Raw genomic sequence first — 21,995 nt, forward strand, 5'->3', positions numbered from 1 at the left:
GAAAGGGCCCGGAGAGGGCAGGGGCCCAGGGGGGCAGGGGAAGGAGAAGGGGGGGCAGGGAAGGAGAAGGGGGGAGGGAGAGAAGGGGGGCAGGGAAGGAGAAGGGGGGGCAGGGAAGGAGAAGGGGGGGCAGGGAAGGGAGAAGGGGGGCAGGGAAGGAGAAGGGGGGGCAGGGAAGGAGAAGGGGGGGCAGGGAAGGAGAAGGGGCAGGGAAGGGAGGGGGCAGGGAAGGAGAAGGGGGGGGCAGGGAAGGAGAAGGGGGGGCAGGGAAGGAGAAGGGGGGGCAGGGAAGGGAGAAGGGGGGGCAGGGAAGGAGAAGGGGGGGCAGGGGAAGGGGAGGGCAGGAAGGAAAAGGGGGGGCAGGGAAGGAGAAGGGGGGGCAGGGAAGGAGAAGGGGGGGCAGGAAGGAGAAGGGGGGGCGAAGGGGAGAAGGGGAGGAAGGAGAAGGGGGGGCAGGGAAGGGAGAAGGGGGGGCAGGGAAGGAGAAGGGGGGCAGGGAAGGAGAAGGGGGGGCAGGGAAGGAGAAGGGGGGCAGGGAAGGAGAAGGGGGGGGCAGGGAAGGAGAAGGGGGGCAGGGAAGGAGAAGGGGGGGCAGGGAAGGGAGAAGGGGGGGGCAGGGAAGGGAGAAGGGGGGGCAGGGAGGGGAGAAGGGGGGCAGGGAAGGGAGAAGGGGGGGCAGGGAAGGGAGAAGGGGGGCAAGGGAAGGAGAAGGGGGGGCAGGGAAGGGAGAAGGGGGGGCAGGAAGGAGAAGGGGGGGCAGGGAAGGAGAAGGGGGGGCAGGGAAGGAGAAGGGGGGCAGGGAAGGAGAAGGGGGGGCAGGGAAGGGAGAAGGGGGGCAGGGAAGGAGAAGGGGGGGCAGGGAAGGGAGAAGGGGGGGCAGGGAAGGAGAAGGGGGGGCAGGGAAGGAGAAGGGGGGCAGGGAAGGGAGAAGGGGGGCAGGGAAGGAGAAGGGGGGCAGGGAAGGAGAAGGGGGGGCAGGGAAGAGAAGGGGGGGCAGGGAAGGAGAAGGGGGGGGCAGGGAAGGAAGGGGGGGCAGGGAAGGAGAAGGGGGGGGCAGGGAAGGGAGAAGGGGGGGCAGGGAAGGAGAGGGGGGCAGGGGAGAAGGGGGGGCAGGGAAGGAGAAGGGGGGGCAGGGAAGGAGAAGGGGGGCAGGGAAGGAGAAGGGGGGGCAGGGAAGGAGAAGGGGGGGCAGGGAAGGAGAAGGGGGGGCAGGGAAGGGAGAAGGGGGGGCAGGGAAGGAGAAGGGGGGGCAGGGAAGGAGAAGGGGGGGCAGGGAAGGAGAAGGGGGGGCAGGGAAGGAGAAGGGGGGGCAGGGAAGGAGAAGGGGGGCAGGGAAGGAGAAGGGGGGCAGGGAAGGGAGAAGGGGGGGCAGGGAAGGAGAAGGGGGGGCAGGGAAGGAGAAGGGGGGCAGGGAAGGAGAAGGGGGGGCAGGGAAGGAGAAGGGGGGCAGGGAAGGAGAAGGGGGGGCAGGGAAGGGAGGAAGGGGGCAGGGAAGGAGAAGGGGGGGCAGGGAAGGAGAAGGGGGGGCAGGGAAGGAGAAGGGGGGGCAGGGAGGGAAGGGGGGGCAGGGAAGGAGAAGGGGGGGCAGGGAAGGAGAAGGGGGGCAGGGAAGGAGAAGGGGGGGCAGGGAAGGAGAAGGGGGGGCAGGGAAGGAGAAGGGGGGGCAGGGAAGGAGAAGGGGGGGCAGGGAAGGAGAAGGGGGGGCAGGGAAGGGAGAAGGGGGGCAGGGAAGGAGAAGGGGGGCAGGGAAGGAGAAGGGGGGCAGGGAAGGAGAAGGGGGGGCAGGGAAGGAGAGGGGGGGCAGGGAAGGAGAAGGGGGGCAGGGAAGGAGAAGGGGGGGCAGGGAAGGAGAAGGGGGGGGCAGGGAAGGAGAAGGGGGCAGGAGGGAAGGAGAAGGGGGGCAGGGAAGGAGAAGGGGGGGCAGGGAAGGAGAAGGGGGGGCAGGAAGGAGAAGGGGGGCAGGGAAGGAGAAGGGGGGGCAGGGAAGGAGAAGGGGGGCAGGGAAGGAGAAGGGGGGCAGGGAAGGAGAAGGGGGGGCAGGGAAGGAGAAGGGGGGGCAGGGAAGGAGAAGGGGGGGCAGGGAAGGAGAAGGGGGGGCAGGGAAGGAGAAGGGGGGGCAGGGAAGGAGAAGGGGGGCAGGGAAGGAGAAGGGGGGCAGGAAGGAGAAGGGGGGCAGGGAAGGAGAAGGGGGGCAGGGAAGGAGAAGGGGGGGCAGGGAAGGAGAAGGGGGGGCAGGGAAGGAGAAGGGGGGGCAGGGAAGGAGAAGGGGGGGCAGGGAAGGAGAAGGGGGGGCAGGGAAGGAGAAGGGGGGGCAGGGAAGGAGAAGGGGGGGCAGGGAAGGAGAAGGGGGGGCAGGGAAGGAGAAGGGGGGGCAGGGAAGGAGAAGGGGGGGCAGGGAAGGAGAAGGGGGGGCAGGGAAGGAGAAGGGGGGGCAGGGAAGGAGAAGGGGGGGCAGGGAAGGAGAAGGGGGGGCAGGGAAGGAGAAGGGGGGGCAGGGAAGGAGAAGGGGGGGCAGGGAAGGAGAAGGGGGGGCAGGGAAGGAGAAGGGGGGCAGGGAAGGAGAAGGGGGGGCAGGGAAGGAGAAGGGGGGGCAGGGAAGGAGAAGGGGGGGGCAGGGAAGGAGAAGGGGGGGCAGGGAAGGAGAAGGGGGGGCAGGGAAGGAGAAGGGGGGGCAGGGAAGGAGAAGGGGGGGCAGGGAAGGAGAAGGGGGGGCAGGGAAGGAGAAGGGGGGGCAGGGAAGGAGAAGGGGGGGCAGGGAAGGAGAAGGGGGGGCAGGGAAGGAGAAGGGGGGGCAGGGAAGGAGAAGGGGGGGCAGGGAAGGAGAAGGGGGGGCAGGGAAGGAGAAGGGGGGGCAGGGAAGGAGAAGGGGGGGCAGGGAAGGAGAAGGGGGGGCAGGGAAGGAGAAGGGGGGGCAGGGAAGGAGAAGGGGGGGCAGGGAAGGAGAAGGGGGGGCAGGGAAGGAGAAGGGGGGGCAGGGAAGGAGAAGGGGGGGCAGGGAAGGAGAAGGGGGGGCAGGGAAGGAGAAGGGGGGGCAGGGAAGGAGAAGGGGGGGCAGGGAAGGAGAAGGGGGGGCAGGGAAGGAGAAGGGGGGGCAGGGAAGGAGAAGGGGGGGCAGGGAAGGAGAAGGGGGGGCAGGGAAGGAGAAGGGGGGGCAGGGAAGGAGAAGGGGGGGCAGGGAAGGAGAAGGGGGGGCAGGGAAGGAGAAGGGGGGGCAGGGAAGGAGAAGGGGGGGCAGGGAAGGAGAAGGGGGGGCAGGGAAGGAGAAGGGGGGGCAGGGAAGGAGAAGGGGGGGCAGGGAAGGAGAAGGGGGGGCAGGGAAGGAGAAGGGGGGGCAGGGAAGGAGAAGGGGGGGCAGGGAAGGAGAAGGGGGGGCAGGGAAGGAGAAGGGGGGGCAGGGAAGGAGAAGGGGGGGCAGGGAAGGAGAAGGGGGGGCAGGGAAGGAGAAGGGGGGGCAGGGAAGGAGAAGGGGGGGCAGGGAAGGAGAAGGGGGGGCAGGGAAGGAGAAGGGGGGGCAGGGAAGGAGAAGGGGGGGCAGGGAAGGAGAAGGGGGGGCAGGGAAGGAGAAGGGGGGGCAGGGAAGGAGAAGGGGGGGCAGGGAAGGAGAAGGGGGGGCAGGGAAGGAGAAGGGGGGGCAGGGAAGGAGAAGGGGGGGCAGGGAAGGAGAAGGGGGGGCAGGGAAGGAGAAGGGGGGGCAGGGAAGGAGAAGGGGGGGCAGGGAAGGAGAAGGGGGGGCAGGGAAGGAGAAGGGGGGGCAGGGAAGGAGAAGGGGGGGCAGGGAAGGAGAAGGGGGGGCAGGGAAGGAGAAGGGGGGGCAGGGAAGGAGAAGGGGGGGCAGGGAAGGAGAAGGGGGGGCAGGGAAGGAGAAGGGGGGGCAGGGAAGGAGAAGGGGGGGCAGGGAAGGAGAAGGGGGGGCAGGGAAGGAGAAGGGGGGGCAGGGAAGGAGAAGGGGGGGCAGGGAAGGAGAAGGGGGGGCAGGGAAGGAGAAGGGGGGGCAGGGAAGGAGAAGGGGGGGCAGGGAAGGAGAAGGGGGGGCAGGGAAGGAGAAGGGGGGGCAGGGAAGGAGAAGGGGGGGCAGGGAAGGAGAAGGGGGGGCAGGGAAGGAGAAGGGGGGGCAGGGAAGGAGAAGGGGGGGCAGGGAAGGAGAAGGGGGGGCAGGGAAGGAGAAGGGGGGGCAGGGAAGGAGAAGGGGGGGCAGGGAAGGAGAAGGGGGGGCAGGGAAGGAGAAGGGGGGGCAGGGAAGGAGAAGGGGGGGCAGGGAAGGAGAAGGGGGGGCAGGGAAGGAGAAGGGGGGGCAGGGAAGGAGAAGGGGGGGCAGGGAAGGAGAAGGGGGGGCAGGGAAGGAGAAGGGGGGGCAGGGAAGGAGAAGGGGGGGCAGGGAAGGAGAAGGGGGGGCAGGGAAGGAGAAGGGGGGGCAGGGAAGGAGAAGGGGGGGCAGGGAAGGAGAAGGGGGGGCAGGGAAGGAGAAGGGGGGGCAGGGAAGGAGAAGGGGGGGCAGGGAAGGAGAAGGGGGGGCAGGGAAGGAGAAGGGGGGGCAGGGAAGGAGAAGGGGGGGCAGGGAAGGAGAAGGGGGGGCAGGGAAGGAGAAGGGGGGGCAGGGAAGGAGAAGGGGGGGCAGGGAAGGAGAAGGGGGGGCAGGGAAGGAGAAGGGGGGGCAGGGAAGGAGAAGGGGGGGCAGGGAAGGAGAAGGGGGGGCAGGGAAGGAGAAGGGGGGGCAGGGAAGGAGAAGGGGGGGCAGGGAAGGAGAAGGGGGGGCAGGGAAGGAGAAGGGGGGGCAGGGAAGGAGAAGGGGGGGCAGGGAAGGAGAAGGGGGGGCAGGGAAGGAGAAGGGGGGGCAGGGAAGGAGAAGGGGGGGCAGGGAAGGAGAAGGGGGGGCAGGGAAGGAGAAGGGGGGGCAGGGAAGGAGAAGGGGGGGCAGGGAAGGAGAAGGGGGGGCAGGGAAGGAGAAGGGGGGGCAGGGAAGGAGAAGGGGGGGCAGGGAAGGAGAAGGGGGGGCAGGGAAGGAGAAGGGGGGGCAGGGAAGGAGAAGGGGGGGCAGGGAAGGAGAAGGGGGGGCAGGGAAGGAGAAGGGGGGGGAAAGGAGAAGGGGGGGGGAAGGAGAAGGGGGGGGGGGAAGGAGAAGGGGGGGGGGGGAAGGAGAAGGGGGGGGAAGGAGAAGGGGGGGGGGAAGGAGAAGGGGGGGGGAAAGGAGAAGGGGGGGGGGAAGGAGAAGGGTTGGGGGGTGGGGGGGGAAAAAAAGAGGCTGAACGGGCCGGGCCCGGCGGCCGGGCGCAAGACTTCGGGCAGGGCCCGCCCCCAGCACCAGATTTACAGGTAGGTGGCATTGGGTCGGGTCCGGGATCGGGGGTCGGTTCGGGGGGTGGGGGCGCGGGTCTGGTCCAGTCCAGGTCGGGTTCCGGTCCGGGGGCGGGGGAGCGGGAGTCGAGTCGAGTCGGGTCGGGAGGAAGCAGGAGCTGGGCGTGGGAGGAGCCTTATGCACACAGCCCCAGTGAGGCCATTCGGCCAGTGCTCGAGGTTGCGTGCTTCAGGGCCCTCCCACACAGTTTTGGGCGCCTGGTGCTACTGCACATGTGCACCCTCTGTAGTGCGCATGTGCAGAGATCCCGGCACTGTTTTCAGCGCAGAGACCTCGCTCCGCTCCCCACAGCTCGTGCTGCGCCGCGCCGAGGGCCAGCAGGGAGCCGGAGAATACGGAAGTTTTTTTTAGGCGCACTTTGTGGCGCAAAAAACGGGTGTCCAGGTCGGGCTGCGCCGTTCTAGGCGCGGCCCGAAACTTGGGCCCATCGAGTTGAGATACAGTTCAGCCATAACCTAATTGAATGGCGGAACAAGCTGGAAGGGACTGAATGGCCTCCTCCTGTTCCCATGTTTCTATGGTTAATTTTCTACTCAGACATGCCAAAGCCCCATATTTTCTTCACCTTGGCAAAAATAACATAGAAAATAGGTGCAGGAATAGGCCTTTCAGCCCTTCGAGCCTGCACCACCATTCAATAAGATCATGGCTGATCATTCACCTCAGGACCCCTTTCCTGCTTTCTCGTCATACCCTTTGATCCCTTTAGCCGTAAGGCCATATCCAACTCACTCTTGAAGATATCTAACGAACTGGCATCAACAACTCTCTGCGGAAGAGAATTCCACAGGTTAACAACTCTGGGCGAAGAATTTTCTCCTCATCTCGGTCCTAAATGGCTTACCCCTTATCCTTAGACTGTGAACCCTGGTTCTGGACTCCCCCAACATTTGGAACATTCTTCCTGCAATTAACCTGTCCACTCCGTCAAAATTTTAAACGTTTCTATGAGATCCCCTCTCATTCCTCTGAACTCCAGTGAATACAGGCCCAGTCGATCCAGTCTCTCCTCATATGTCAGTCCAGCCATCCCAGGAATCAGTCTGCACTCCCTCAATAGCAAGAACGTCCTTCCTCAGGATTAGGAGACCAAATCTGAACACAATATTCCAGGTGAGGCCTCACCAAGGCCCTGTACAGCTGCAGCAAGACCTCCTTGCTCCTATACTCAAATCCCCTAGCAATGAAGGCCAACATGCCATTTGCCTTCTTCACCACCTGCTGCACCTGCATGCCAACCTTCAATGACTGCTGTACCATGACACTCAGGTCTCGCTGCACCTCCCCTTTTCCTAATCTGCCGCCATTCAGATAATATTCTGCCTTCGTGTTTTTGCCCCCAAAGTGGACAACTTCACATTTATCCACATTATACTGCATCTGCCATGCATTTGCCCATTCACCTAACCTGTCCAAGTCACCCTGCAGCCTCTTAGCATCCTCCTCACAGCTCACACCGCCACTCAGCTTCGTGTCATCTGCAAACTTGGAGATATTACTCTCATGTACAGGTTGGACCTCTCTGGTCCGGAAACATCTGTGGTTTGGCTTCGGCATCGGTTTCCCATGCTCCTGGCTCTCAGTGTTCATTGCTGCGGAGAGAGAGAGCGAGCCCGAGTTTGGCAACCGGAGCCGGAACTGGAACTTGGCGGAGGCGTTCAGGAGCCCGGGCACTATCTACAGGCTCGGCTGCCTAGGCTCAGCGTGACCTCCCGTGGTTCGGAAAATTCTCTGATCCGGCACCAGACAGGTGCCGAGGGTGCCGGACCAGAGACTACACTTACGAATGAATACAAGTCCCTGACAAAATATCCATAATTCTGGTTTCTCTGACCCCTGATCTTACACATTTCCCACAAGTTAATTGTAACCATCAGAAAAAAAAAGTGACCAACATTCTCGCAAAATTCATAAACATAATACTTCTGTTCACTCAATCATCTTATTTATAGACCCGTTCTCCCTTTCACAGAGTAGAACACCAAGGCTTAAAATGAACAGTTGTACAGTATGAAAATACTATATAGTTTTGAGACAAGGCTATTTGAAGCTTCACTATAGACAAATTAGAATGTGGTTCCCCCTTGCTAAATTAACTTCTATCTGTTGGGTATGGCATCAGGGGAATTACAATTGCTCTGCATCCCGGATCAGAAATGAAAAAGTCAGGAGTTCCTGCTCCTGATCACTACCCTGTATCCCTGCAAATGTGCATGTGAAAAGTGGTTTATAATCACCTGTTGGTTTTCTAGCCTGTTTACACTCACATTTTAGATTCAACCATGACAAATGCTAGAGTGTAATCAGAGTTAATAGAAGCCCTTTCCCAACAAGGAGTCAATACCTTCAAAAGTGAAAAAGAAAAATGACTGGTCCTGATGAAGTGCATCCCAGGGTATTAAAAGAGATGGCGGAAGTTATAGCAGATGCATTTGTTATAATCTACCAAAATTCTCTGGACTCTGGGGAGGTACCAGCGGATTGGAGAGCGGCTAATGTAACGCCTCGGTTTAAAAAAGGGGGCAGGCAAAAGGCAGGTAACTATAGGCCGGTTAGTTTAACATCTGTAGTGGGGAAAATGCTTGAAACTATCATTAAGGAAGAAATAGCGGGACATCTGGATAGGAATAGTGCGAACAAGCAGACGCAGCATGGATTCATGAAAGGGAAATCATGTATAACTAATTTACTGGAATTCTTTGAGGATATAACGAGCATGGTGGATAGAGGTGTACCGATGGATGTGGTGTATTTAGATTTCCAAAAGGCATTCGATAAGGTGCCACACAAAAGGTTACTGCAGAAGATAAAGGTACGCGGAGTCAGAGGAAATGTATTAGCATGGAGAGAGAATTGGCTGGCTAACAGAAAGCAGAGAGTCGGGATAAATGGGTCCTTTTCCGGTTGGAAATCAGTGGTTAGTGGTGTGCCACAGGGATCAGTGCTGGGACCACAACTGTTTACAATATACATAGATGACCTAGAGGAGGGGACAGAGTGTAATGCAACAAAATTTGCAGATGACACTAAGATTAGTGGGAAAGCGGGTTGTGTAGAGGACTCAGAGGCTACAAGGAGATTTGGATAGGTTAAGCGAATAGGCTAAGGTTTGGCAGATGGAATACAATGTCGGAAAGTGTGAGGTCATCCACCTTGAGAAAAAAAAACAGTAAAAGGGAATATTATTTGAATGGGGAGAAATTATAACATGCTGTGGTGCAGAGGGACCTGGGGGTCAATCCCAAAAGGTTAGTTTGCAGGTAATCAGGAAGGCAAATGGAATGTTGGCCTTCATTGCGAAAGGGATGGAGTACAAAAGCAGGGAGGTGTTGCTGCAACTGTGTAAGATATTGGTAAGGCCGCACCTGGAGTACTGCGTGCAGTTTTGGTCACCTTACTTAAGGAAGGATATACTAGCTTTGGAAGGGGTACAGAGACGATTCACTAGGCTGATTCGAGAAATGAGGGGGTTAACTTATGATGATAGATTGAGTAGACTGGGTCTTTACTCCTTGGAGTTCAGAAGGATGAGGGGTGATCTTATAGAAACATTTAAAATCATGAAAGGGATAGACAAGATAGAGGCAGAGAGGTTGTTTCCATTGGTGGGGGAGACTGGAACTATAGGGCACAGCCTCAAAATACAGAGGAGCCAATTTAAAACCGAGTTGAGAAAGAATTTCTTCTCCCAGAGGGCTGTGAATCTGTGGAATTCTCTGCCCAAGGAAGCAGTTGAGGCTGGCTCATTGAATGTTTTCAAGTCAAAGATAGATAGATTTTTAAGCAATAAGGGAATTAAGGTTACGGGGAGAGGGTGGGTAAGTGAAGCTGAGTCCACGACCAGATCAGCCATGATCTTATTGAATGGCGGAGCAGGCTCGAGGGGCTAGATGGCCTACTCCTGTTCCTAATTCTTATGTTCTTATGTTATGAACTGGGGGGAAGGGAGGGTATTTTAAGCAGGCAATGAAGTATCAGCAATACTGATGGAGTGCTGTATGGATTAACTATTTATTCATTTATCTCATTGCTGTTATGTGGGATCTTGCTGTGCACACATTGGCTTTAGCATTTGCCTACACAACAGTGACTACACTTCAAAAGTAATCCATTGATTGTGAAGCATCCTGAAATTAGTTTTATATATATGTATTTTTCAATTTGGAGTAGAACACAGGACATGTGACCCACATACACAAATTAATTCCCAATTGGTCTGGCAGAGTTTTAAATTTCTATGAATTAAAAGTTACAAAATGGTGGCCTGTGCTTCTAGTAGCAAAGCATTGGGCTCACATACATCGTGAAAAATAAATTGAGATTTTAACAGCTAGATGCTGGAAATGTGGTTTTTAAAATTGGTATTCTGCTCCTTTATGTAACTGAACTGCTTTAACCACTTCAGGGCTCTTGCAATTCCTCTCTATAATCAGCTTCTGAGGAGCTAACAAAGCATCCTGGGTTGCTTCTTGCTCCAAATGCCCCCTCACACAGTAAGCACCCTGGCATAAACAGTACATCTGATACAGTACCAGTAACTCACTAAAGTGGCACTGCAAGTACAATTCTATTTCTGAATACGGTGAAGCACCAACACGACTCAATTCTCCAAATTTCTGCTATATTCAGCTGAGCTTCGGCCAGGAACAAAAGCCTGTTGTAACAGGAGATTTACTGCAAGAATATTTTATAATGAGCTTTCATTATACAACACAGTGGTAGTGCCAAAACTAATGCAAACCTCACTTATCTGAATGAAATCAATATTTAATTGTTGCGAGAAAATATTACTGAATAGCCACATAAACAAGCAACAAAACAGTAGACTCGTCACTTTGACTTTTCAGGAAAAAAAAGACACCTTGCTACCAAGATGCCTTCAACAGATTTATTCAGAATATAATTGTCCAAGTGAACAGGGACATCATAATGTTCCTTTGCAAACATATGGATACATTTTCCTCCATTCACTAATGTTTGTTAAAAAAAATAATTGGACACATACCAACCTGGTAAACTAACAAAAACTGACCCAACAGCTTCAAAAAGATCTGACACCGCCCCCAAAAAATAGATAACTGAGGAGCAGCCTTGATGATATAAGCCTACAAGAAGTAATTGCATATGTTTGTAAGTTAAGCTGTAAGTATACACAATGCTCCTTCATTCACACTGGAAGGGGGAAAAAAATACCTGAAGGGGAAATACAAATGTTGAAGATATAAAATGTGTGGCTATGTCCTTGCAGAACATTTTATTTGGTGCAATTTTTCTGCATTTTGGAATCTACAATCAATGAGCACTACAATTTTTTTCCAGCTAAAAAGGTGGCAATGGCTGAATTTTATCGAAACTGTGTTTGCCACTTTTGGGAATTATTTTTTTCCACTGAATATTTTGAAACTTCTTTCTCCCGCAGCAGGAAATAATCTAGTACAGAGAGACGAACAGTTGATCAATTTTATTTATTGATTCTTTTCATTACGCATTGGGAAATACAGGCTTTTAACCACATCTTAATGACACTGGGGTCATTCTAGTTTAGTATTGTGCACACCCCTTCCAAAGGTGGATCTCCACCTCTTTTCCCACCCCAACCCACATTTGCTCCTTCTCCTTTCGCATGGTAGTGGCAAAGCAAATCAAATGTCAATATTCAACTCAGATATCCAGGCTAAAGTGTAACTGCGTGGATATCTTTTACAGGGTTCGATTAGGAGCTCTACAGTCGCATGAAGGGGATTTTTATGGTGCAATTTTAGGGGTCCAAGGGCAAGCCCTCATAGAAAATTTGCATTAAAAATTATGAATTATGATTAGTTTCAAATATATTTATACTTTAGAATTTTATTTTTAAAAATAAAATTCTAACAGACTTTCAAGCAACTATGCAAGCCACTTTATTCATTTGTTCTTGGGATGTGGGCAACACTGGCAAAGCAGCATTTATGTCCATCCCTAGTTTCCCTGAGGGCATCGAGTCAACTGAGTGGGACTGGAGTGACATGTATGCCAGACCAGGTAGGAGTGGTCGGCTCAATTCCGAGTGACATTATTGAACCAGTTGGGTTTTTACAATGCATTTCATCGTCATATCCTGGTGCATCCCTAAAAAGGTTACCTCAACAATCTCTCACCAACCTTCAACTCCCCACACTATTTTAAAGAGAACTTAACTCTCACCATACTGTACCCATCCAAATGTCCACCCTTTTCAGAGACACTACTTCCTCTTCTCCATCTTTTGGATGAGATATTGAACAGAGACTCTATTTGGATGTAAAAGATGCTATGGCACTATTCAAAGAGATGGAGAGTTCTGCCATTGTCCTGGCCAATATTCATCCCTCAACCAATATCTCAAACAGATGATCTGGTTATTATCAGATAGCTTTTTGTGGAACCTTGCTGTGTACAAATTGGCTGCCACGTTTTCTGCATTACAACAGTGACTAGTCTTCAAAAGTATTTCATTGGCTATAAAGTGCTTTGGGACATCCTGATACAAATTCCTTCTTTCATACTCCCAGTTCATCACAGAACTCTCATTCCCCTCCAATTCCCCAATTCTTGATAACGCTCTTCTCCTCCTCCTCAAATTTAGCTTTCAGTTAGCTCATCGCTTCTCCCCAAAAGCATCACCTAGCTTATTTTCTCACCCCCTTCACTCTGCTCTGCCCTCCCCCCCCCAGTTCCTCCCCCCTTCCCAACTCCTGCACCCCACCAACACCACTTCTCCCAAGTCAATGCTTTGTATTCATGCAAACTTCTTCGCTAATAATAATGAACAGTGGAAAATATACCCCATTGTGACTCGCCCCTTTTTTCTCTGCAAAGTAACTAGCAATACTGAATACAACAACTTGAGTAGAATGCAGGTTACTTAATTGACCATGATATACAAAATAATTTTTATATTAAGTTAACCTTTTGTCAAGTTTTCTATCGAACAACTAAGAAATTAAACACCAGCCAATCATAACTGGTCCAGACATTAGCATCTTCTCTCCAATCATTTGCCCACTCCAAATACACCAGTCACCCTCTGGTACATCACTCCAGTGCATTTAATGTCCGCAGGCTATTCTACTATGGATATTTCACAGTCGAGGTCAATCCTATCTTCCTCCAGTGTCTGCAAAACTTCCAGCAGGGATTGCCAAGAACAAGCATACAGATTGATTGCTCCTTTACTAACCAATTGTAACATGCTGACTGCTGCCCTTGACATTAGTTAATTCAGGACAAACACGAAGAATCGAAACTCAGATTTTCTTACTTCACTTTTTTCAAGTTTCAGGGTATTGACCTGCCCGTCCCGCCCACTCTGTGGAACCCTCCATTATCTAGGGTTGTATAATGCACTATGAATAAGCCAACAAAACTTGGTGTGCCATTTCCAGTACAATAAATCAAAGTCTAATTACAGACTGAATTATTAAAAGTCTTCGAAGGGTGCTGACTATTGGATAAAATATCTAATATAGGGAATGAAGAACATTTTTGTAATATAATCTCAATGTGTTACAAAGGTCACCCAAACTGCAACAAATACTAGCTTGTAATTCATCCCCCAGCATTCATTACCCTGCAGTTCATAGATGTAAATTTTTCTGATGCAACAGTGGATTTATATATTGATAAAACAGAGCACGTTCTTATTTGTAAATTACATTCATCAGTAAATCACACAAATCAAATCATCCTTTGGTCTATACATTACTACTTTATGATTCATCATTTTGTAAGCAACAGACCTTTGGACTGAAATACAGCATTCAAATTAATGTTCACTTGCCGACTAAAAAATATAATTTACATCTCCCAGTGAGTGACATGAGTAATGGTGATGACAGTATGTTAACACAACATTTAGTTCCGACAACCGGTTGAAAACTAAAATTAGCTAAATTTTTTAAAAAGAGGAAGATGTAATAAAAACAGCAGCTGTTTTTAGCTTATGATGTAAACAACCTCGGTCTCAAAGGGGACAACACTCACACCCTTAGTTAGCACTACAGTCACAACTGTTTAGCCTTGGACATTTTTTTTTTTACTTAACAGTGAATTGTTAAACCACTCCAACCCACAACTGTAGTCAATATTTACATTACTAAGAGTTAAAGCTAATTAAATTAAATTGGTGAGTATTTCTCAGATGTTCCCTGGTGTGTTTCCTTCCCTTCTTTTTTTAAAAAAGCGTCAAACAAACTCACTTGGGAGAAGACTTATAGCTTGCAAAGCTGTGCACACCTAACCCATTAACACTGATTAAAGCATTTCTTTTCAAGACATCATTTTAAAAAGAAATACACACCACACCGCTTAAGTCAGGTGTTAAAATGTACTAAAGGTTAGATCATCCGATGGTTCAGCGTAGGAACAGGAGGCCATTCAACCCCTCGAGCATATTCCATCATTCACTTAGATAAAGGCTGATCCGTACCTCAACATCAGTGAGTGCTCATCCACCCAGTGCCTGAGCGGCATCGACCAAAAAGGTCACAGGTTTGGTCCCCAATCTATGCTGTTAGCTCTCAATCAGAGAGACCGCAGAAGACCTGCAATTAGCCTCAGTACCGTTGGGTTAGAGTAAAATCAGGTATGTTGCTGCCGATTACCATCTTGTGATCACTACTGCAAGTGCATTAGAAGTAGTATGGACATTGGATGACGAAAGGATCAGGCGCAGTTCTGAATACCTCCATGGTCCATCAACCCAACATGATGTATTTATATTGTGCCTTTAACGTAGTGAAACGTCCCAAGGCACTTCACAGGAGTATTACAAGATAAAACATTTAACACCAAGCCACATAAGTAGAAATTCATGCAGGTGACCAAAAGCTTGGTCAAAGAGGTAGGTTTTAAAGAGCGTCTTGGAGGAGGAAAAAGCGATAGAGAGGTGGAGAGGTTTAGGCAGGGAGTTCCAGATCTTGGGGCCGAGGCAAGAGAAGGCACAGCCACTGATGGTTGAGCGATTATAATCAGGGATGCTCAAGAGGAAAGAATTAGAGGAACACAGACATCGCAGGGTGTTGCGGGGATGGAGGAGATTACAGAGATAGGGAGGGGTGAGGCCATGGAGAGATTTGAAAATAAGGATGAGAATTTTGAAATCAAGGTGTTGCTTAACCAGAAGCCAATGTAGGTCAGCGAGCACAGGGGTGATGGGCGAGCAGGTCTTGGAGAGAGTTAGGACACGGACTGGCAAGTTTTGGAAGGGATGGAGGGAAGAAAACGGACGAGAAATAAACAACTCGAATCTTGACACCCAATTGGCATTACATTGACAACGTGTGATTTAGGGGTTAGAATGAATAGGGCAGCTGTTACGACTGGAGACAGGACACCTGGGCTAGAGTGTTTGGGTTCGGGGCTCCCAGGTTAGGGTGTACATTCTTGGGAGCAATGCGCCAGAGTAAGAGCACCCGGGCTCGTGGTCAGATCGCCCAGGCTCAGGGTGCCAGGGCTTGGGGGTCAATGTGCCAGGGTTATGGTCAGAGCACTGGGGGTGCCCCGGGGTCAAGAGTGCCGGGGGGCTCCAGAGCGTCGGGGGGGGGGGTCAAGATCGCCGGGGGGGCTCTGAGGGGTGGGGGTCAAGGCCATATGCGTCAAAAAAAAACAGACACGCTAACTTTATGAGTGCCGCTCCGAGCCCTTGCCTGTAAGTAGTTAGTGCGGGGGACTCGGGGCTGGGCAGGGGGGGGGAGGGGAGGGGAGGGGGGGGGGAGGGGAGGGGAGGGGGGGGAGGGGAGGGGAGGGGTAAAAGTTAGCGCGCGCCCGCCGGCCAGCTGTGCGCGCGCCCGCCCGCAAATCCCGCGGCCCGGCGCGGCCGCAGCGCGAGCTTCCTTGGCGCCTCAGCTTTTAAATCAACAGCTCGAGCGGAGATAAACGGGGCCCAAGTAAACACCTTACCTCGATTGCCAGCCGCTGTGCAAATTATACTTCCTTCTTTTAACAAAAAAAAATCAAATATATATATATATATTGTGTGCGTGTGAAGGCACCGCTGACGATATTTGAATGAAAAAGAAACTCCAATGAAAATAAATAAAATTCAGTCAGTCTCGGTAGCGCCAACGCACCGAACGACAAACGAGCCTCGCATACTACTGCGCAACTCAACTCGCGCTTTTCCGTCGTGGTGGGAGCTTTGTGGGTGGGGGGGGGGGGGGAGAGGATGGACATGAGAGCCCGCCTCTTGCCCGCTACCACATTCTGATTGGTCGCGGCTGCGCCACGTCTCGCGCTCATTGGCTGGCAGTGGTGCCTGTCATGTTCGCGTCGTTGGGTTGAGGTCAAAGCGCGCGGACTTTCTCCCGACCGCCGTCGCCACCACCATGGCGCATGCTCTCTCTGTTCCCACAGGAACAATAAGGACAGGTGAGGAAGGAAGGTGAAAGTGGATGTGTTGGCGGAAGTTTCACCTACTTGCTCCGCTTTTCATTATTCCGATAGAACAAAGCTTCACTCAGTCGCTTGTATTGCCATTATTCCAACCAACCATTTACTTTAAATTGTTTGTGGGCATCTGGTTAAGTACATCCTCAAAGAACTCCAGCCAAATGGTCTACTCCTGTTCCTATTTCTTATGTACTGGTTATTTTGGCCTACCAAAAATGGAGTTTTCGGCATCGAGGATGGGTATGGAATGTGAAAAGAAAGACTTGCATTTATATAGCATCTTTCACAACCACTGGACATCTCGACGCACTGTACAGCCAATGAAGTACTTTTGGAGTGGCGTCACTGTTGTGATGTAGGAAACATGGCAGCCAATTTGCGCATAAGCTAGCCGCCCCAAACAGTAATGTGATAATGAACAGATAATCTTTTTTTGTTACGTTGGTTGAGGGATAAATATTGGCCAGGACACCGGGGATAACTCCCCTGCTCTTCTTCAAAATAGTGCCATGCGATCTTTTATGCCTAGCTGAGAGAGCAGACGGGGCCTCGGTTTAACATCTCATCTGAAAGACAGCACCTCCGACAGTGCAACACTCCCTCAGCACTGCACTGGAGTGTCAACTTAGATTTTTTGTGCTCAAGTCCATGGAGTGGGACTTGAACCCACAACCTTCTGACTCAGAGCCAAGAGTGCTATCCACTGAGCCACAGCTGATGCCATTAACTTTAAATTGTTTGGGGCATCTGGTTAATAAGTACTGGTTATTTTGGCCCACCAAAATTTAGGCATTGAGGACAGGTATGGAGTATTAGCTATTATACATATCTATTATTACTTTTGAAAATGTTTTTAACGGTTAAGAGCCCTGTGATTTGTTTTGGACAACGTGGACCATTTACCATACCTCAGGAGCCTACTATCAGCAAGGGCAGACATAGACAACAAGGTTCAACACCACCTCCAGTGTGCCAGCGCAGCCTTCAGTCACCTGAGGAAGAGAGTGTTTGAAGACCTGGACCTCAAATCTGGCACAAAGCTCATGGTCTACAGGGCAGTAGTGATACTCGCCCTCCTATATGGCTCAGAGATGTGGACCATATATAGTAGACACCGCAAAGCGCTGGAAAAGTACCAACAGCGCTGCCCCCGCAAGATCCTGCAAATCCACTAGGAGGATAGACGCACCAACGTCGGTGTTCTTGATCAGGCCAACATCCCCAGCATCGAAACACTGACCATACTCAACCAGTTCCGTTGGGCGGGTCACATCGTCCGCATGCCCCACACGAGACTCCCAAAGCAAGTGCCCTACTCAGAACTCCTACATGGCAAGCGAGCTCCAGGTGGGCAGAGGAAACGTTTCAAGGCCACCCTCAAAGTCTCCTTGATAAAGTACAACATTCCCACCGACACCTGAGAGTCCCTGGCCCAGGACCACCCTAATTGGAGGAAGAGCATCCGGGAGAGCACTGACCACCTCGAGTCGCCGAGAGCATGCAGAAACCAAACGCAGACAGCGGAAGGAGCGTGCGGAAAACCAGACTACCCACCCACACTTTTCTTTAACCACTGTCTGTCCCATCGATGACAGAGACTGTAATTCCCGTATTGGACTGTTCAGTCACCTGACTACTCACTTTTGGAGTGGGTTCTCAGGTGACTGAACAGAGACTCCCTAAGCAAATGCTTTATGCGGAGCTCCTTCATGGTAAACGAGACAAAGGAGGACAGCGGAAACGTTATAAGAACACCCTCAAAGTCTCCCTGATAAAGTGCGACATCACCACTGACACCTGGGAGACCCTGGCCAAAGACTGCCCGAGGTGGAGAAAGTACATCCGGAAGGGCGTTGAGCTCTTCGAGTCTCAATGCAAAGAGCATGAAGAGGCCAAGCACAGGCAACAGAAGGAGCACGCGGCAAACCAGCCCCACCGACCCCTTCCCTCGGCGAATGTCTGTCCCACCTGTAACAGGGTCTGTGGCTCTTGTATCGGACTGTTCAGCCATCAAAGAACTCACTTTGAGAGTGCAAGCCTCCTCGATTCCGAAGGACTGCCTATGGAAGCAAGTCGAGGGACTGCTGATGATGATGATTTTTTTAAAATGTAGTGAAGTGTGTCTTGCACTCCGTGATGGGACAGCCATGAGTAGGAAACCCAAACTATTAGATAAATAGGGTATTGGTGAGGCCACACCTGGAGTACTGCGTACAGTTTTGGTCTCCGTATTTCAGGAAGGATATACTTGCATTGGAGGCTGTTCAGAGAAGGTTCACTAGGTTGATTCCGGAGATGAGGGGGTTGACTTATGAGGATAGGTTGAGTAGGTTGGGCCTTTACACAGGTTGGAGTTCAGAAGAATGAGAGGTGATCTTATTGAAACTTATAAGAGGGGGCTCGACAAGGTGGATGCAGAGAGGATATTTCCACTCATGGGGGGGAAACTAAAACGAGGGGACATAGTCTTCGAATAAGAGGCCGCCCATTTAAAACTGAATTGAGGAGAAATTTCTTCTCTCAGAGGGTTGTAAATCTCTGGAATTTGCTGCCCCAGAGAGCTGTGGAGGCTGGATCTTTGAATATATTTAAGGCGGAGATAGACAGATTTTTGAGCGATAAGGGAATAAAGGGTTATGGGGAGCGGGCAGGGAAGTGGAGCTGAGTCTATGATCAGATCAGCCATGATCTTATTGAATGGCAGAGCAGGCTTGAGGGGCCAAATGGCCTACTCCTGCTCCTATTTCTTATGTTCTTATAAAGCTTTGTTGAATAAAATGGCCAATCTAGGATTCTCATCTATCTTGTTTATGAGCAGACAGTCTGGTTTTAGAGTGGATTGTCCATATATGAATAAAATAGAGACCCTGCACCAGAGTTCTGTTTTTATTTAAAGACCGGTCTTTGCTTCTGTGTTTTAAATGATCCCAATCCCTAACCAGTTCCTATTGCTATCAATTTGGTTTGAGAACTTGTGAGAAATATGACAACATCCTACACCTCTCCAAGATCTCTGTGCTCCTCTGATTTTGGCCTCTTGTGCATCCCAGATTTTAATCACTCCACCATTGGCGGCTGTGCCTAAGCTCGGGAATATGCTCCCAAAACCTCTCTGCCTCTCTCTGTTCCTTTAAGACGCTCCTTAAAACCTACCTCTTCGACCAAGCTTTTGGTCATCTACCCTAATATTTCCTTATGTGCCTTGGAGTCAAATTTTGTTGGATAACACTCCTGTGAAGTGCAAGTTGTTGATGTCCTTTTGGCTCTCATTTTCCAGTCCTCTTGTTTGCCGAGTGATTAATATAGAGCAATGGAAAACTTGGGCATACTTTCTATGGCAATCTATTGCAATTTTTTATGCTTGTTAATTTTTAGGTCACTTTCCAAAAATTCCAGTTGCAAATGGAGCAATATAACATTGAATTTTACTGTAGGATTTATGTAGTTCCTCGGGTAATCCAGTGAGTATTGTCGTACTATGCTATACACATTACAAGCTTACATATTCAGTCTCGTGTGCTTAGAGTGAGTTGATCTCAGCCCAAACAGCAGTGTCGGGATTAGGGAAGGAGATTAGAGGAGAAACAACAACAGACAGAAGACATGGCCATCAATGGTTGAGCAATTATAATCAGGGATGCTCAAGAGGACCGAATTAGAAGAGTGCAGACTTCTCAGGTGGGGAGGGGAGACTTCTCAGGTGGGGAGGGGAGATTTCAGAGATGGGGAGGGTCGAGGCCATGGAGGGATTTGAAAACAAGAATGAGAATTTTGAAATCGAGGTGTTTTTTAACCGGGAGCCAGTGTAGGTGAGCGAGTCCAGGGGTGATGGCTGAGCGGGACTTGGTGCAAGTTAGGACGTGGGCATCCGAGTTTTGGATCATCTCTAGTTTACATAGGGTAGAATGTGGGAGACCAGCCAGGAGTGCTTTGGAATAGTCAAGTCTAGGCGTAACAAAGGCATGGATGTGGGCTTCAGTAGCGGGTGAGCTGAGGCAAGGGCGGAGACGGGCGATGTTACGGAGGTGGAAATAGGCGGTCTTAGTCATGCTGCAGATATGTGGTCGAAAGCTGATTTCAGGGTCAGATATGCCACCGAGGTTGCAAACAGTCTGGTTCAGCCTCAGACAGAAGTTGGCGAGACAGAAAATCAACCATGGTTGTGTTTTTCCCCCAAATAAGTTTCCCAAACTGCAGATAGTAACTGTCTTGGATCTTCAAGTGAGATCAGTTGGTGAGGATCACTGATCCCTGTGGAACCATACTCCAGGAAAATTACTTATTTTCTGATAAGCGAGGAAAGAGACACTGTAGTATGTCACCAACTACAAAAGATAATCATTGACTAAAGATCTAGTTGGCAGTATAATAGGCCAATTCACTAGAACAAGCATTATATTGTTGCTTATGTGTGAACGCTATCATTACTTCATAAAGGCAAGCTGATGAACTGAATAACCTGTCAGAGGAAAGTTGTCAATTTTTAAAACAATCATACTTGGTGTGCACAAATGCCCCTCCTTTTATACAATTGTATCATTTTGCTTCACACTTCCCCTTTTCGAAGATTGAAACTGCTATCTCAGGGGTTATGCCTTTGGCAGTTCTTTATTGAGCCACCGGATGGAGATTTATTGGTAATGATTAATGAACATCAAGTTCAGTTTGCATTTGCTCACCCATTCTAGCTGAACATCCACTAGAAGGAAAGCTAGATGAAGCAAAAAATAACTAGAGCAATAAAAGTTGGCCTTCAAATAGGACTGCAGATTGAAGTCCCAAAGCTGCATGCCAATTGAGCTCATTAGACACAGATTGACTGTAGGTGTTGGTGGGTGTTGTCGAGCTGGTGACAAAGCTGATCAAAATGAGCCAACATAAAACTAATATGTTCGGTTCACCTCGTTCCAAGTTCACTTCCTGGGTTGTCAGCCGTGACTCAGTTGGTAGCACTTTCGCCTCTGAGTTTGTAGGTCATGGGTTCAAGTTCCACTCCAGAGCCTTGAGCAAATAATCCAGGCTAACACTCCCAATGCAGTACTGAGGGAGTTCTATACTTAGGGGTGCGAACTTTCAGATGAGACATTCGACCGTCTGCCCTCTCAGGTGGATATAAAAAAATCCCATGGCACTGTTGGAAGAAGAGCAAGGGGAGCTCTCCCCAGTGTTCTGGCCAATATTTATCCCTCAACCAACATCACTAAAACAGATTATCTGATCATTAGCTCAGTGCTGTGTGTGGGACCTAGCTGCCCATTTCCTACATTATTTCCGTGACTGCACTTCAACAGTATTTTATTGGCTACAAAGTACTTGGGACATCCCAAGGTTGTGAAAGGTGCTATATAAATGCAAGTCTTTCTTTCTGTAGGTTGCTCAGGAAACACACTGATGGCAATCAAGGAACAGACCAGAGCCCAGTCTTTTCCACCATTCAGTCTTCAGGCATCATCATCATAGGCAGTCCCTTGCAATCGAGGAAGACTTGCTTCCATTCTAAAAATGAGTTCTTAGGTGACTAAACAGTCCAATACGAGAACCACAGACTCTGTCACAGGTGGAACAGCCAGTCGCTGAGGGAAGGGGACTGGTTTGCCGCGCGCTCTTTCCGCTACCTGCGCTTGGTTTCATGCTCTCGGCGATGAGACTCAAGGTGCTCAGTATTGTGTTCCTAACACAGATGAGACTGCACACAGGGAGGTTAAAGTAACAGTGACCTCAGTCTTTATTAAGATACTCCAGAGTGAGGAACAGGCCTTAGGGGCCGGCTTATATACAGTGCTCCCAAGGGATGCTGGGATCCCTTGGGACTTCAGGGGAAGCGCTCCCTGGTGGTGGAACATGGGAGTGCATGCTTTACAGATACACAACATCACTCCGCCCCGCACCCCCCCCTCCAAAGTCAAAACTATTTACAAGGTGAGGCGGTCGGGAGCCTTTCTTTCCCTGGTGGACCGCCTCGGTACAAATGTCTGTTCTGGTGTGTTGGCTGTGCCCTCACTGGGCTGGCGTGTTGTTGGCCCTGCAGGGCTGCTGGATGAGCCAGGCCTTGCTGGGCTGTTGGGCGTGATGGGTTCAATTTCCTGGTCCATGGTGGTGATGTTGATCCTTTGGGTGTGTGTTGTGAGCTCGAAAAAGGTGGTGTCTGCTGTGGGTTGTTCAGGGCAGTCTGTGAACTGCAGCCTCGTTTGGTCCAGGTGCTTTCTGCAAATTTGTCCATCGTCTAGTTTGACTA

General features: G+C 51.3%; 1 protein-coding gene across 2 annotated transcripts in view; it reads right to left on the reverse strand.

The window, feature by feature from the left end:
* The window catches only part of LOC139263125 (protein numb homolog), a 228,782-nt gene extending 213,304 nt beyond the window's left edge, over positions 1-15,478 (reverse strand). For both annotated transcript variants that reach the window (XM_070878707.1, XM_070878706.1), the window contains exon 1: positions 15,272-15,478. The gene's annotated coding sequence lies outside the window, so the exon portion shown is untranslated. The remainder of the gene's footprint in view (positions 1-15,271) is intronic.
* Between the last annotated feature and the right edge of the window lie 6,517 nt (positions 15,479-21,995).

This window comes from Pristiophorus japonicus, chromosome 4 (assembly GCF_044704955.1).
Source record: "Pristiophorus japonicus isolate sPriJap1 chromosome 4, sPriJap1.hap1, whole genome shotgun sequence".
Classification (NCBI taxonomy): Eukaryota; Metazoa; Chordata; class Chondrichthyes; family Pristiophoridae; genus Pristiophorus; species Pristiophorus japonicus.